Below are 14,323 nucleotides of genomic sequence, written 5' to 3' on the forward strand. Positions count from 1 at the left end.
AACTGGCCTCAATGCAGTCCCTCAGACTGGCCTCAATCCGGTCCCTCAAACTGGCCTCAATGCAGTCTCTCAGACTGGCGTCAATGCAGTCCCTCAGACTGGCCTCAGGACAGTCCCTCAGACTGGACTAAATGCGGTCCCTCAGACTGGCCTCAATGCAGTCCCTCATACTAGACTCAATGCGGTCCCTCAGAATGACCTCAGTACAGTCCCTCTGACTGGCCTCAATGCAGTCCCTTAAACTGGCCTCAATGCAGTCCCTCAGACTGGCCTCAATGCAGTCCCTCAGACTGGCCTCAATGCGGTCCCTCAGACTGGCCTCAATGCAGTCCCTCAGACTGGCCTCAGGACAGTCCCTCAGACTGTACTAAATGCGGTCCCTCAGACTGGCCTCAATGCAATCCCTCAGACTAGACTCAATGCGGTCCCTCAGACTGACCTCAGGACAGTCCCTCAGACTGGCCTCAGTACAGTCCCTCAGACTGGCCTCAATGCAGTCCCTCAAACTGGCCTCAATGCAGTCCCTCAGACTGGCCTCAATGCAGTCCCTCATACTAGACTCAATGCGGTCCCTCAGACTGACCTCAGTACAGTCCCTCTGACTGGCCTCAATGCAGTCCCTTAAACTGGCCTCAATGCAGTCCCTCAGACTGGCCTCAATGCAGTCCCTCAGACTGGCCTCAATGCGGTCCCTCAGACTGGCCTCAATGCAGTCCCTCAGACTGGCCTCAATGCAGTCCCTTAAACTGGCCTCAATGCAGTCCCTCAGACTAGTCTCAATACAGTCCCTCAGACTGGTCTCAATGCAGTCCCTCAGACTGGCCTCAATGCGGTCCCTCAAACTGGGCTCAATGCAGTCCCTCAGACTGGCCTCAATGCAGTCCCTCAGACTGGTCTCAATGCGGTCCCTCAGACAGGCCTCAATGCAGTCCCTCAAACTGGCCTCAATGCAGTCCCTCAGACTGGCCTCAGGACAGTCCCTCAGACTGGACTAAATGCGGTCCCTCAGACTGGCCTCAATGCAGTCGCTCAGACTAGACTCAATGCGGTCCCTCAGACTGACCTCAGTACAGTCTCTCAGACTGGCCTCAATGCAGTCCCTCAGATTGGCCTCAATGCAGTCCCTCAGACTGACCTCAGTACAGTCCCTCAGACTGGCCTCAATGCAGTCCCTTAAACTGGCCTCAATGCAGTCCCTCAGACTAGTCTCAATACAGTCCCTCAGACTGGTCTCAATGCAGTCCCTCAGACTGGCCTCAATACGGTCCCTCAAACTGGGCTCAATGCAGTCCCTCAGACTAGCCTCAATGCAGTCCCTCAGACTGGTCTCAATGCGGTCCCTCAGACAGGCCTCAATGCAGTCCCTCAAACTGGCCTCAATGCAGTCCCTCAGACTGGCCTCAGGACAGTCCCTCAGACTGGACTAAATGCGGTCCCGCAGACTGGCCTCAATGCAGTCGCTCAGACTAGACTCAATGCGGTCCCTCAGACTGACCTCAGTACAGTCCCTCAGACTGGCCTCAATGCAGTCCCTCAAACTGGCCTCAATGCAGTCCCTCAGACTGGCCTCAATCCGGTCCCTCAGACTGGCCTCAATGCAGTCCCTTAAACTGGCCTCAATGCAGTCCCTCAGACTGGCCTCATTGCGGTCCCTCAGACTGGCCTCGATGCGGTCCCTCAGACTGGCCTCAGTACAGTCCTTCAGACTGGCCTCAGTACAGTCCCTCAAACTGGCCTCAATGCAGTCCCTCAGACTGGCCTCAGGACAGTCCCTCAGACTGGACTAAATGCGGTACCTCAGACTGGCCTCAATGCAATCCCTCAGACTAGACTCAATGCGGTCCCTCAGACTGACCTAAGGACAGTCCCTCAGACTGGCCTCAATGCAGTCCCTCAGACTGGCCTCAATACAGTCCCTCTGACTGGCCTCAATGCAGTCCCTTAAACTGGCCTCAATGCAGTCCCTCAGACTGGTCTCAATGCAGTCCCTCAGACTGGCCTCAATGCGGTCCCTCAAACTGGCCTCAATGCGGCCCCTCAAACTGGCCTCAATGCAGTCCCTCAGACTGGTCTCAATGCCGTCCCTCAGACTGGCCTCAATGCAGTCCCTCAGAATGGCCTCAATGCGGTCCCTCAGACAGGCCTCAAAGCAGTCCCTCAGACTGGCCTCAGTACAGTCCCTCAGACTGGACTCAATGCAGTCCCTTAAACTGGCCTCAATGCAGTCCCTCAGACTGGCCTCAATGCAGTCCCTCAGACTGGCCTCGATGCGGTCCCTCAGACTGGCCTCAGTACAGTCCTTCAGACTGGCCTCAGTACAGTCCCTCAAACTGGCCTCAATGCTGTCCCTCAGACTGGCCTCAGTACAGTCCCTCAGACTGGCCTCAATGCAGTCCCTCAGACTGGCCTCAATGCGGTCCCTCAAACTGGCCTCAATGCAGTCTCTCAGACTGGCGTCAATGCAGTCCCTCAGACTGGCCTCAGGACAGTCCCTCAGACTGGACTAAATGCGGTCCCTCAGACTGGCCTCAATGCAGTCCCTCAGACTAGACTCAATGCGGTCCCTCAGACTGACCTCAGTACAGTCCCTCTGACTGGCCTCAATGCAGTCCCTTAAACTGGCCTCAATGCAGTCCCTCAGACTGGTCTCAATGCAGTCCCTCAGACTGGCCTCAATGCGGTCCCTCAAACTGGCCTCAATGCGGCCCCTCAAACTGGCCTCAAGAGGGACTGCCCTCAGACTGGTCTCAATGCCGTCCCTCAGACTGGCCTCAATGCAGTCCCTCAGAATGGCCTCAATGCGGTCCCTCAGACAGCCTCAAAGCAGTCCCTCAGACTGGCCTCAGTACAGTCCCTCAGACTGGCCTCAATGCAGTCCCTTAAACTGGCCTCAATGCAGTCCCTCAGACTGGCCTCAATGCAGTCCCTCAGACTGGCCTCGATGCGGTCCCTCAGACTGGCCTCAATGCAGTCCCTCAGACTGGCCTCAGGACAGTCCCTCAGACTGGACTAAATGCGGTCCCTCAGACTGGCCTCAATGCAGTCCCTCAGACTGGCCTCAGGACAGTCCCTCAGACTGGACTAAATGCGGTCCCTCAGACTGGCCTCAATGCAATCCCTCAGACTAGACTCAATGCGGTCCCTCAGACTGACCTCAGGACAGTCCCTCAGACTGGCCTCAGTACAGTCCCTCAGACTGGCCTCAATGCAGTCCCTCAAACTGGCCTCAATGCAGTCCCTCAGACTGGCCTCAATGCAGTCCCTCTGACTGGCCTCAATGCAGTCCCTTAAACTGGCCTCAATGCAGTCCCTCAGACTGGTCTCAATGCTGTCCCTCAGACTGGCCTCAATGCGGTCCCTCAAACTGGCCTCAATGCGGCCCCTCAAACTGGCCTCAATGCAGTCCCTCAGACTGGTCTCAATGCCGTCCCTCAGACTGGCCTCAATGTAGTCCCTCAGAATGGCCTCAATGCGGTCCCTCAGACAGGCCTCAAAGCAGTCCCTCAGACTGGCCTCAGTACAGTCCCTTAGACTGGCCTCAATGCAGTCCCTTAAACTGGCCTCAATGCAGTCCCTCAGACTGGCCTCAATGCAGTCCCTCAGACTGGCCTCAATGCGGTCCCTCAGACTGGCCTCAGTACAGTCCTTCAGACTGGCCTCAGTACAGTCCCTCAAACTGGCCTCAATGCAGTCCCTCAGACTGGCCTCAGTACAGTCCCTCAGACTGGCCTCAATGCAGTCCCTCAGACTGGCCTCAATGCGGTCCCTCAAACTGGCCTCAATGCAGTCTCTCAGACTGGCGTCAATGCAGTCCCTCAGACTGGCCTCAGGACAGTCCCTCAGAATGGCCTCAATGCGGTCCCTCAGACAGGCCTCAAAGCAGTCCCTCAGACTGGCCTCAGTACAGTCCCTCAGACTGGCCTCAATGCAGTCCCTTAAACTTGCCTCAATGCAGTCCCTCAGACTGGCCTCAATGCAGTCCCTCAGACTGGCCTCGATGCAGTCCCTCAGACTGGCCTCAATGCAGTCCCTCAGACTGGCCTCAGGACAGTCCCTCAGACTGGACTAAATGCGGTCCCTCAGACTGGCCTCAATGCAATCCCTCAGACTAGACTCAATGCGGTCCCTCAGACTGACCTCAGGACAGTCCCTCAGACTGGCCTCAGTACAGTCCCTCAGACTGGCCTCAATGCAGTCCCTCAAACTGGCCTCAATCTAGTCCCTTAGACTGGCCTCAATGCAGTCCCTCAGACTGGCCTCAATGCGGTCCCTCAAACTGGCCTCAATGCAGTCCCTCAGACTGGCCTCAATGCGGTCCCTCAAACTGGCTTCAATGCAGTCCCTCAGACTGGCCTCAATGCAGTCCCTCAGACTGGCCTCAATGCAGTCCCTCCGAATGGCCTCAATGCGGTCCCTCAGACAGGCCTCAAAGCAGTCCCTCAGACTGGCCTCAGAACAGTCCCTCAGACTGGACTAAATGCGGTCCCTCAGACTGGCCTCAATGCAGTCCCTCAGACTGGCCTCAATGCAGTCCCTCAGAATGGCCTCAATGCGGTCCCTCAGACAGGCCTCAAAGCAGTCCCTCAGACTAGCCTCAGTACAGTCCCTCAGACTGGCCTCAATGCAGTCCCTCAAACTGGCCTCAATGCAGTCCCTCAGACTGGCCTCAATGCAGTCCCTCTGACTGGCCTCAATGCAGTCCCTTAAACTGGCCTCAATGCAGTCCCTCAGACTGGTCTCAATGCTGTCCCTCAGACTGGCCTCAATGCGGTCCCTCAAACTGGCCTCAATGCGGCCCCTCAAACTGGCCTCAATGCAGTCCCTCAGACTGGTCTCAATGCCGTCCCTCAGACTGGCCTCAATGTAGTCCCTCAGAATGGCCTCAATGCGGTCCCTCAGACAGGCCTCAAAGCAGTCCCTCAGACTGGCCTCAGTACAGTCCCTTAGACTGGCCTCAATGCAGTCCCTTAAACTGGCCTCAATGCAGTCCCTCAGACTGGCCTCAATGCAGTCCCTCAGACTGGCCTCAATGCGGTCCCTCAGACTGGCCTCAGTACAGTCCTTCAGACTGGCCTCAGTACAGTCCCTCAAACTGGCCTCAATGCAGTCCCTCAGACTGGCCTCAGTACAGTCCCTCAGACTGGCCTCAATGCAGTCCCTCAGACTGGCCTCAATGCGGTCCCTCAAACTGGCCTCAATGCAGTCTCTCAGACTGGCGTCAATGCAGTCCCTCAGACTGGCCTCAGGACAGTCCCTCAGAATGGCCTCAATGCGGTCCCTCAGACAGGCCTCAAAGCAGTCCCTCAGACTGGCCTCAGTACAGTCCCTCAGACTGGCCTCAATGCAGTCCCTTAAACTTGCCTCAATGCAGTCCCTCAGACTGGCCTCAATGCAGTCCCTCAGACTGGCCTCGATGCAGTCCCTCAGACTGGCCTCAATGCAGTCCCTCAGACTGGCCTCAGGACAGTCCCTCAGACTGGACTAAATGCGGTCCCTCAGACTGGCCTCAATGCAATCCCTCAGACTAGACTCAATGCGGTCCCTCAGACTGACCTCAGGACAGTCCCTCAGACTGGCCTCAGTACAGTCCCTCAGACTGGCCTCAATGCAGTCCCTCAAACTGGCCTCAATCTAGTCCCTCAGACTGGCCTCAATGCAGTCCCTCAGACTGGCCTCAATGCGGTCCCTCAAACTGGCCTCAATGCAGTCCCTCAGACTGGCCTCAATGCGGTCCCTCAAACTGGCTTCAATGCAGTCCCTCAGACTGGCCTCAATGCAGTCCCTCAGACTGGCCTCAATGCAGTCCCTCCGAATGGCCTCAATGCGGTCCCTCAGACAGGCCTCAAAGCAGTCCCTCAGACTGGCCTCAGAACAGTCCCTCAGACTGGACTAAATGCGGTCCCTCAGACTGGCCTCAATGCAGTCCCTCAGACTGGCCTCAATGCAGTCCCTCAGAATGGCCTCAATGCGGTCCCTCAGACAGGCCTCAAAGCAGTCCCTCAGACTAGCCTCAGTACAGTCCCTCATACTGGCCTCAGTACAGTCCCTCAAACTGGCCTCAATGCGGTCTCTCAGACTGGCCTCAATGCAGTCCCTTAGACTGGCCTCAATGCAGTCCCTCAGAATGGCCTCAATGCGGTCCCTCAGACAGGCCTCAAAGCAGTCCCTCAGACAGGCCTCAATACAGTCCCTCAGACTGGCCTCAGTACAGTCCCTCAAACTGGCCTCAATGCGGTCTCTCAGACTGGCCTCAATGCAGTCCCTCACACTGGCCTCAATGCAGTCCCTCAGACTGGCCTCAATGCGGTCTCTCAAACTGGCCTCAATGCAGTCCCTCAGACTGGCCTCAATGCAGTCCCTCAGACTGGCCTCAGTGCAGTCCCTCAGAATGGCCTCAATGCGGTCCCTCAGACAGGCCTCAATGCAGTCCCTCAGACTGGCCTCAGTACAGTCCCTCAGACTGGCCTCAGTACAGTGCCTCAGACTGGCCTCAGTACAGTCCCTCAAACTGGCCTCAATGCGGTCTCTCAGACTAGCCTCAATGCAGTCCCTCAGACTGGCCTCAGGACAGTCCCTCAGACTGGACTCAATGCAGTCCCTCAGACTGGACTCAATGCGGTCCATCAGACTGGCCTCAATGCGGTCCCTCAGACTGACCTCAGTACAGTCTCTCAGACTGGCCTCAATGCAGTCCCTCAGATTGGCCTCAATGCAGTCCCTCAGACTGACCTCAGTACAGTCTCTCAGACTGGCCTCAGTACAGTCCCTCAGACTGGCCTCATTGCAGTCCCTTAAACTGGCCTCAATGCAGTCCCTCAGACTAGTCTCAATACAGTCCCTCAGACTGGTCTCAATGCAGTCCCTCAGACTGGCCTCAATGCGGTCCCTCAAACTGGGCTCAATGCAGTCCCTCAGACTGGCCTCAATGCAGTCCCTCAGACTGGTCTCAATGCGGTCCCTCAGACAGGCCTCAATGCAGTCCCTCAAACTGGCCTCAATGCAGTCCCTCAGACTGGCCTCAGGACAGTCCCTCAGACTGGACTAAATGCGGTCCCGCAGACTGGCCTCAATGCAGTCGCTCAGACTAGACTCAATGCGGTCCCTCAGACTGACCTCAGTACAGTCCCTCAGACTGGCCTCAATGCAGTCCCTCAAACTGGCCTCAATGCAGTCCCTCAGACTGGCCTCAATCCGGTCCCTCAAACTGGCCTCAATGCAGTCTCTCAGACTGGCGTCAATGCAGTCCCTCAGACTGGCCTCAGGACACTCCCTCAGACTGGACTAAATGCGGTCCCTCAGACTGGCCTCAATGCAGTCCCTCAGACTAGACTCAATGCGGTCCCTCAGACTGACCTCAGTACAGTCCCTCTGGCTGGCCTCAATGCAGTCCCTTAAACTGGCCTCAATGCAGTCCCTCAGACTGGCCTCAATGCAGTCCCTCAGACTGGCCTCGATGCGGTCCCTCAGACTGGCCTCAATGCAGTCCCTCAGACTGGCCTCAGGACAGTCCCTCAGACTGGACTAAATGCGGTCCCTCAGACTGGCCTCAATGCAATCCCTCAGACTGGCCTCAATGCAGTCCCTCAAACTGGCCTCAATGCAGTCCCTCAGACTGGCCTCAATGCAGTCCCTCAGACTGGCCTCAATGCGGTCCCTCAAACTGGCCTCAATGCAGTCCCTCAGACTGGCCTCAATGCGGTCCCTCAAACTGGCTTCAATGCAGTCCCTCAGACTGGCCTCAATGCAGTCCCTCAGACTGGCCTCAATGCAGTCCCTCCGAATGGCCTCAATGCGGTCCCTCAGACAGGCCTCAAAGCAGTCCCTCAGACTGGCCTCAGGACAGTCCCTCAGACTGGACTAAATGCGGTCCCTCAGACTGGCCTCAATGCAGTCCCTCAGACTGGCCTCAATGCAGTCCCTCAGAATGGCCTCAATGCGGTCCCTCAGACAGGCCTCAAAGCAGTCCCTCAGACTAGCCTCAGTACAGTCCCTCATACTGGCCTCAGTACAGTCCCTCAAACTGGCCTCAATGCGGTCTCTCAGACTGGCCTCAATGCAGTCCCTCAGACTGGCCTCAATGCAGTCCCTCAGAATGGCCTCAATGCGGTCCCTCAGACAGGCCTCAAAGCAGTCCCTCAGACTGGCCTCAGTACAGTCCCTCAGACTGGCCTCAGTACAGTCCCTCAAACTGGCCTCAATGCGGTCTCTCAGACTGGCCTCAATGCAGTCCGTCACACTGGCCTCAATGCAGTCCCTCAGACTGGCCTCAATGCGGTCTCTCAAACTGGCCTCAATGCAGTCCCTCAGACTGGCCTCAATGCAGTCCCTCAGACTGGCCTCAGTGCAGTCCCTCAGAATGGCCTCAATGCGGTCCCTCAGACAGGCCTCAATGCAGTCCCTCAGACTGGCCGCAGTACAGTCCCTCAGACTGGCCTCAGTACAGTGCCTCAGACTGGCCTCAGTACAGTCCCTCAAACTGGCCTCAATGCGGTCTCTCAGACTAGCCTCAATGCAGTCCCTCAGACTGGCCTCAGGACAGTCCCTCAGACTGGACTCAATGCAGTCCCTCAGACTGGACTCAATGCGGTCCATCAGACTGGCCTCAATGCGGTCCCTCAGACTGACCTCAGTACAGTCTCTCAGACTGGCCTCAATGCAGTCCCTCAGATTGGCCTCAATGCAGTCCCTCAGACTGACCTCAGTACAGTCCCTCAGACTGGCCTCAATGCAGTCCCTTAAACTGGCCTCAATGCAGTCCCTCAGACTAGTCTCAATACAGTCCCTCAGACTGGTCTCAATGCAGTCCCTCAGACTGGCCTCAATACGGTCCCTCAAACTGGGCTCAATGCAGTCCCTCAGACTGGCCTCAATGCAGTCCCTCAGACTGGTCTCAATGCGGTCCCTCAGACAGGCCTCAATGCAGTCCCTCAAACTGGCCTCAATGCAGTCCCTCAGACTGGCCTCAGGACAGTCCCTCAGACTGGACTAAATGCGGTCCCGCAGACTGGCCTCAATGCAATCGCTCAGACTAGACTCAATGCGGTCCCTCAGACTGACCTCAGTACAGTCCCTCAGACTGGCCTCAATGCAGTCCCTCAAACTGGCCTCAATGCAGTCCCTCAGACTGGCCTCAATCCGGTCCCTCAAACTGGCCTCAATGCAGTCTCTCAGACTGGCGTCAATGCAGTCCCTCAGACTGGCCTCAGGACAGTCCCTCAGACTGGACTAAATGCGGTCCCTCAGACTGGCCTCAATGCAGTCCCTCAGACTAGACTCAATGCGGTCCCTCAGACTGACCTCAGTACAGTCCCTCTGACTGGCCTCAATGCAGTCCCTTAAACTGGCCTCAATGCAGTCCCTCAGACTGGCCTCAATGCAGTCCCTCAGACTGGCCTCGATGCGGTCCCTCAGACTGGCCTCAATGCAGTCCCTCAGACTGGCCTCAGGATAGTCCCTCAGACTGTACTAAATGCGGTCCCTCAGACTGGCCTCAATGCAATCCCTCAGACTAGACTCAATGCGGTCCCTCAGACTGACCTCAGGACAGTCCCTCAGACTGGCCTCAGTACAGTCCCTCAGACTGGCCTCAATGCAGTCCCTCAAACTGGCCTCAATGCAGTCCCTCAGACTGACCTCAGTACAGTCTCTCAGACTGGCCTCAATGCAGTCCCTCAGATTGGCCTCAATGCAGTCCTTCAGACTGACCTCAGTACAGTCCCTCAGACTGGCCTCAATGCAGTCCCTTAAACTGGCCTCAATGCAGTCCCTCAGACTAGTCTCAATACAGTCCCTCAGACTGGTCTCAATGCAGTCCCTCAGACTGGCCTCAATGCGGTCCCTCAAACTGGGCTCAATGCAGTCCCTCAGACTGGCCTCAATGCAGTCCCTCAGACTGGTCTCAATGCGGTCCCTCAGACAGGCCTCAATGTAGTCCCTCAAACTGGCCTCAATGCAGTCCCTCAGACTGGCCTCAGGACAGTCCCTCAGACTGGACTAAATGCGGTCCCTCAGACTGGCCTCAATGCAGTCGCTCAGACTAGACTCAATGCGGTCCCTCAGACTGACCTCAGTACAGTCCCTCAGACTGGCCTCAATGCAGTCCCTCAAACTGGCCTCAATGCAGTCCCTCAGACTGGCCTCAATCCGGTCCCTCAAACTGGCCTCAATGCAGTCTCTCAGACTGGCGTCAATGCAGTCCCTCAGACTGGCCTCAGGACAGTCCCTCAGACTGGACTAAATGCGGTCCCTCAGACTGGCCTCAATGCAGTCCCTCAGACTAGACTCAATGCGGTCCCTCAGACTGACCTCAGTACAGTCCCTCTGACTGGCCTCAATGCAGTCCCTTAAACTGGCCTCAATGCAGTCCCTCAGACTGGCCTCAATGCAGTCCCTCAGACTGGCCTCAATGCAGTCCCTCAGACTGGACTAAATGCGGTCCCTCAGACTGGCCTCAATGCAATCCCTCAGACTAGACTCAATGCGGTCCCTCAGACTGACCTCAGGACAGTCCCTCAGACTGGCCTCAGTACAGTCCCTCAGACTGGCCTAAATGCAGTCCCTCAAACTGGCCTCAATACAGTCCCTCAGACTGGCCTCAATGCAGTCCCTCTGACTGGCCTCAATGCAGTCCCTTAAACTGGCCTCAATGCAGTCCCTCAGACTGGTCTCAATGCAGTCCCTCAGACTGGCCTCAATGCGGTCCCTCAAACTGGCCTCAATGCGGCCCCTCAAACTGGCCTCAATGCAGTCCCTCAGACTGGTCTCAATGCCGTCCCTCAGACTGGCCTCAATGCAGTCCCTCAGACTGGCCTCAGTGCAGTCCCTCAGAATGGCCTCAATGCGGTCCCTCAGACAGGCCTCAATGCAGTCCCTCAGACTGGCCTCAGTACAGTCCCTCAGACTGGCCTCAGTACAGTGCCTCAGACTGGCCTCAGTACAGTCCCTCAAACTGGCCTCAATGCGGTCTCTCAGACTAGCCTTAATGCAGTCCCTCAGACTGGCCTCAGGACAGTCCCTCAGACTGGACTCAATGCAGTCCCTCAGACTGGACTCAATGCGGTCCATCAGACTGGCCTCAATGCGGTCCCTCAGACTGACCTCAGTACAGTCTCTCAGACTGGCCTCAATGCAGTCCCTCAGATTGGCCTCAATGCAGTCCCTCAGACTGACCTCAGTACAGTCCCTCAGACTGGCCTCAATGCAGTCCCTTAAACTGGCCTCAATGCAGTCCCTCAGACTAGTCTCAATACAGTCCCTCAGACTGGTCTCAATGCAGTCCCTCAGACTGGCCTCAATGCGGTCCCTCAAACTGGGCTCAATGCAGTCCCTCAGACTGGCCTCAATGCAGTCCCTCAGACTGGTCTCAATGCGGTCCCTCAGACAGGCCTCAATGCAGTCCCTCAAACTGGCCTCAATGCAGTCCCTCAGACTGGCCTCAATGCAGTCCCTCAGACTGGCCTCAATGCAGTCCCTCTGACTGGCCTCAATGCAGTCCCTTAAACTGGCCTCAAAGCAGTCCCTCAGACTGGTCTCAATGCAGTCCCTCAGACTAGACTCAATGCAGTCCCTCAGACTGGCCTCAGGACAGTCCCTCAGACTGGACTAAATGCGGTCCCTCAGACTGGCCTCAATGCAATCCCTCAGACTAGACTCAATGCGGTCCCTCAGACTGACCTCAGGACAGTCCCTCAGACTGGCCTCAGTACAGTCCCTCAGACTGGCCTCAATGCAGTCCCTCAAACTGGCCTCAATACAGTCCCTCAGACTGGTCTCAATGCCGTCCCTAAGACTGGCCTCAATGCAGTCCCTCAGACTGGCCTCAATGCAGTCCCTCAGACTGGCCTCAATGCAGTCCCTCTGACTGGCCTCAATGCAGTCCCTTAAACTGGCCTCAAAGTAGTCCCTCAGACTGGTCTCAATGCAGTCCCTCAGACTGTTCTCAATGCGGTCCCTCAAACTGGCCTCAATGCGGCCCCTCAAACTGGCCTCAATGCAGTCCCTCAGACTGGTCTCAATGGCGTCCCTCAGACTGGCCTCAATGCAGTCCCTCAGAATGGCCTCAATGCGGTCCCTCAGACAGGCCTCAATGCGGTCCCTCAGACTGACCTCAGTACAGTCTCTCAGACTGGCCTCAATGCAGTCCCTCAGATTGGCCTCAATGCAGTCCTTCAGACTGACCTCAGTACAGTCCCTCAGACTGGCCTCAATGCAGTCCCTTAAACTGGCCTCAATGCAGTCCCTCAGACTAGTCTCAATACAGTCCCTCAGACTGGTCTCAATGCAGTCCCTCAGACTGGCCTCAATGCGGTCCCTCAAACTGGGCTCAATGCAGTCCCTCAGACTGGCCTCAATGCAGTCCCTCAGACTGGTCTCAATGCGGTCCCTCAGACAGGCCTCAATGCAGTCCCTCAAACTGGCCTCAATGCAGTCCCTCAGACTGGCCTCAGGACAGTCCCTCAGACTGGACTAAATGCGGTCCCGCAGACTGGCCTCAATGCAGTCGCTCAGACTAGACTCAATGCGGTCCCTCAGACTGACCTCAGTACAGTCCCTCAGACTGGCCTCAATGCAGTCCCTCAAACTGGCCTCAATGCAGTCCCTCAGACTGGCCTCAATCCGGTCCCTCAAACTGGCCTCAATGCAGTCTCTCAGACTGGCGTCAATGCAGTCCCTCAGACTGGCCTCAGGACAGTCCCTCAGACTGGACTAAATGCGGTCCCTCAGACTGGCCTCAATGCAGTCCCTCAGACTAGACTCAATGCGGTCCCTCAGACTGACCTCAGTACAGTCCCTCTGACTGGCCTCAATGCAGTCCCTTAAACTGGCCTCAATGCAGTCCCTCAGACTGGCCTCAATGCAGTCCCTCAGACTGGCCTCGATGCGGGCCCTCAGACTGGCCTCAATGCAGTCCCTCAGACTGGCCTCAGGACAGTCCCTCAGACTGGACTAAATGCGGTCCCTCAGACTGGCCTCAATGCAATCCCTCAGACTAGACTCAATGCGGTCCCTCAGACTGACCTCAGGACAGTCCCTCAGACTGGCCTCAGTACAGTCCCTCAGACTGGCCTCAATGCAGTCCCTCAAACTGGCCTCAATGCAGTCCCTCAGACTGGCCTCAATGCAGTCCCTCTGACTGGCCTCAATGCAGTCCCTTAAACTGGCCTCAAAGCAGTCCCTCAGACTGGTCTCAATGCAGTCCCTCAGACTGGCCTCAATGCGGTCCCTCAAACTGGCCTCAATGCGGCCCCTCAAACTGGCCTCAATGCAGTCCCTCAGACAGGCCTCAATGCGGTCCCTCAGACTGACCTCAGTACAGTCTCTCAGACTGGCCTCAATGCAGTCCCTCAGATTGGCCTCAATGCAGTCCTTCAGACTGACCTCAGTACAGTCCCTCAGACTGGCCTCAATGCAGTCCCTTAAACTGGCCTCAATGCAGTCCCTCAGACTAGTCTCAATACAGTCCCTCAGACTGGTCTCAATGCAGTCCCTCAGACTGGCCTCAATGCGGTCCCTCAAACTGGGCTCAATGCAGTCCCTCAGACTGGCCTCAATGCAGTCCCTCAGACTGGTCTCAATGCGGTCCCTCAGACAGGCCTCAATGCAGTCCCTCAAACTGGCCTCAATGCAGTCCCTCAGACTGGCCTCAGGACAGTCCCTCAGACTGGACTAAATGCGGTCCCTCAGACTGGCCTTAATGCAGTCGCTCAGACTAGACTCAATGCGGTCCCTCAGACTGACCTCAGTACAGTCCCTCAGACTGGCCTCAATGCAGTCCCTCAAACTGGCCTCAATGCAGTCCCTCAGACTGGCCTCAATCCGGTCCCTCAAACTGGCCTCAATGCAGTCTCTCAGACTGGCGTCAATGCAGTCCCTCAGACTGGCCTCAGGACAGTCCCTCAGACTGGACTAAATGCGGTCCCTCAGACTGGCCTCAATGCAGTCCCTCAGACTAGACTCAATGCGGTCCCTCAGACTGACCTCAGTACAGTCCCTCTGACTGGCCTCAATGCAGTCCCTTAAACTGGCCTCAATGCAGTCCCTCAGACTGGCCTCAATGCAGTCCCTCAGACTGGCCTCGATGCGGTCCCTCAGACTGGCCTCAATGCAGTCCCTCAGACTGGCCTCAGGACAGTCCCTCAGACTGGACTAAATGCGGTCCCTCAGACTGGCCTCAATGCAATCCCTCAGACTAGACTCAATGCGGTCCCTCAGACTGACCTCAGGACAGTCCCTCAGACTGGCCTCAGTACAGTCCCTCAGACTGGCCTCAATGCAGTCCCTTAAACTGGCCTCAATGCAGTCCCTCAGACTGGTCTCAATGCAG

The sequence above is a fragment of the Sebastes fasciatus genome, chromosome 11, assembly GCF_043250625.1.
Source record: "Sebastes fasciatus isolate fSebFas1 chromosome 11, fSebFas1.pri, whole genome shotgun sequence".
In the NCBI taxonomy this organism is placed as follows: domain Eukaryota; kingdom Metazoa; phylum Chordata; class Actinopteri; order Perciformes; family Sebastidae; genus Sebastes; species Sebastes fasciatus.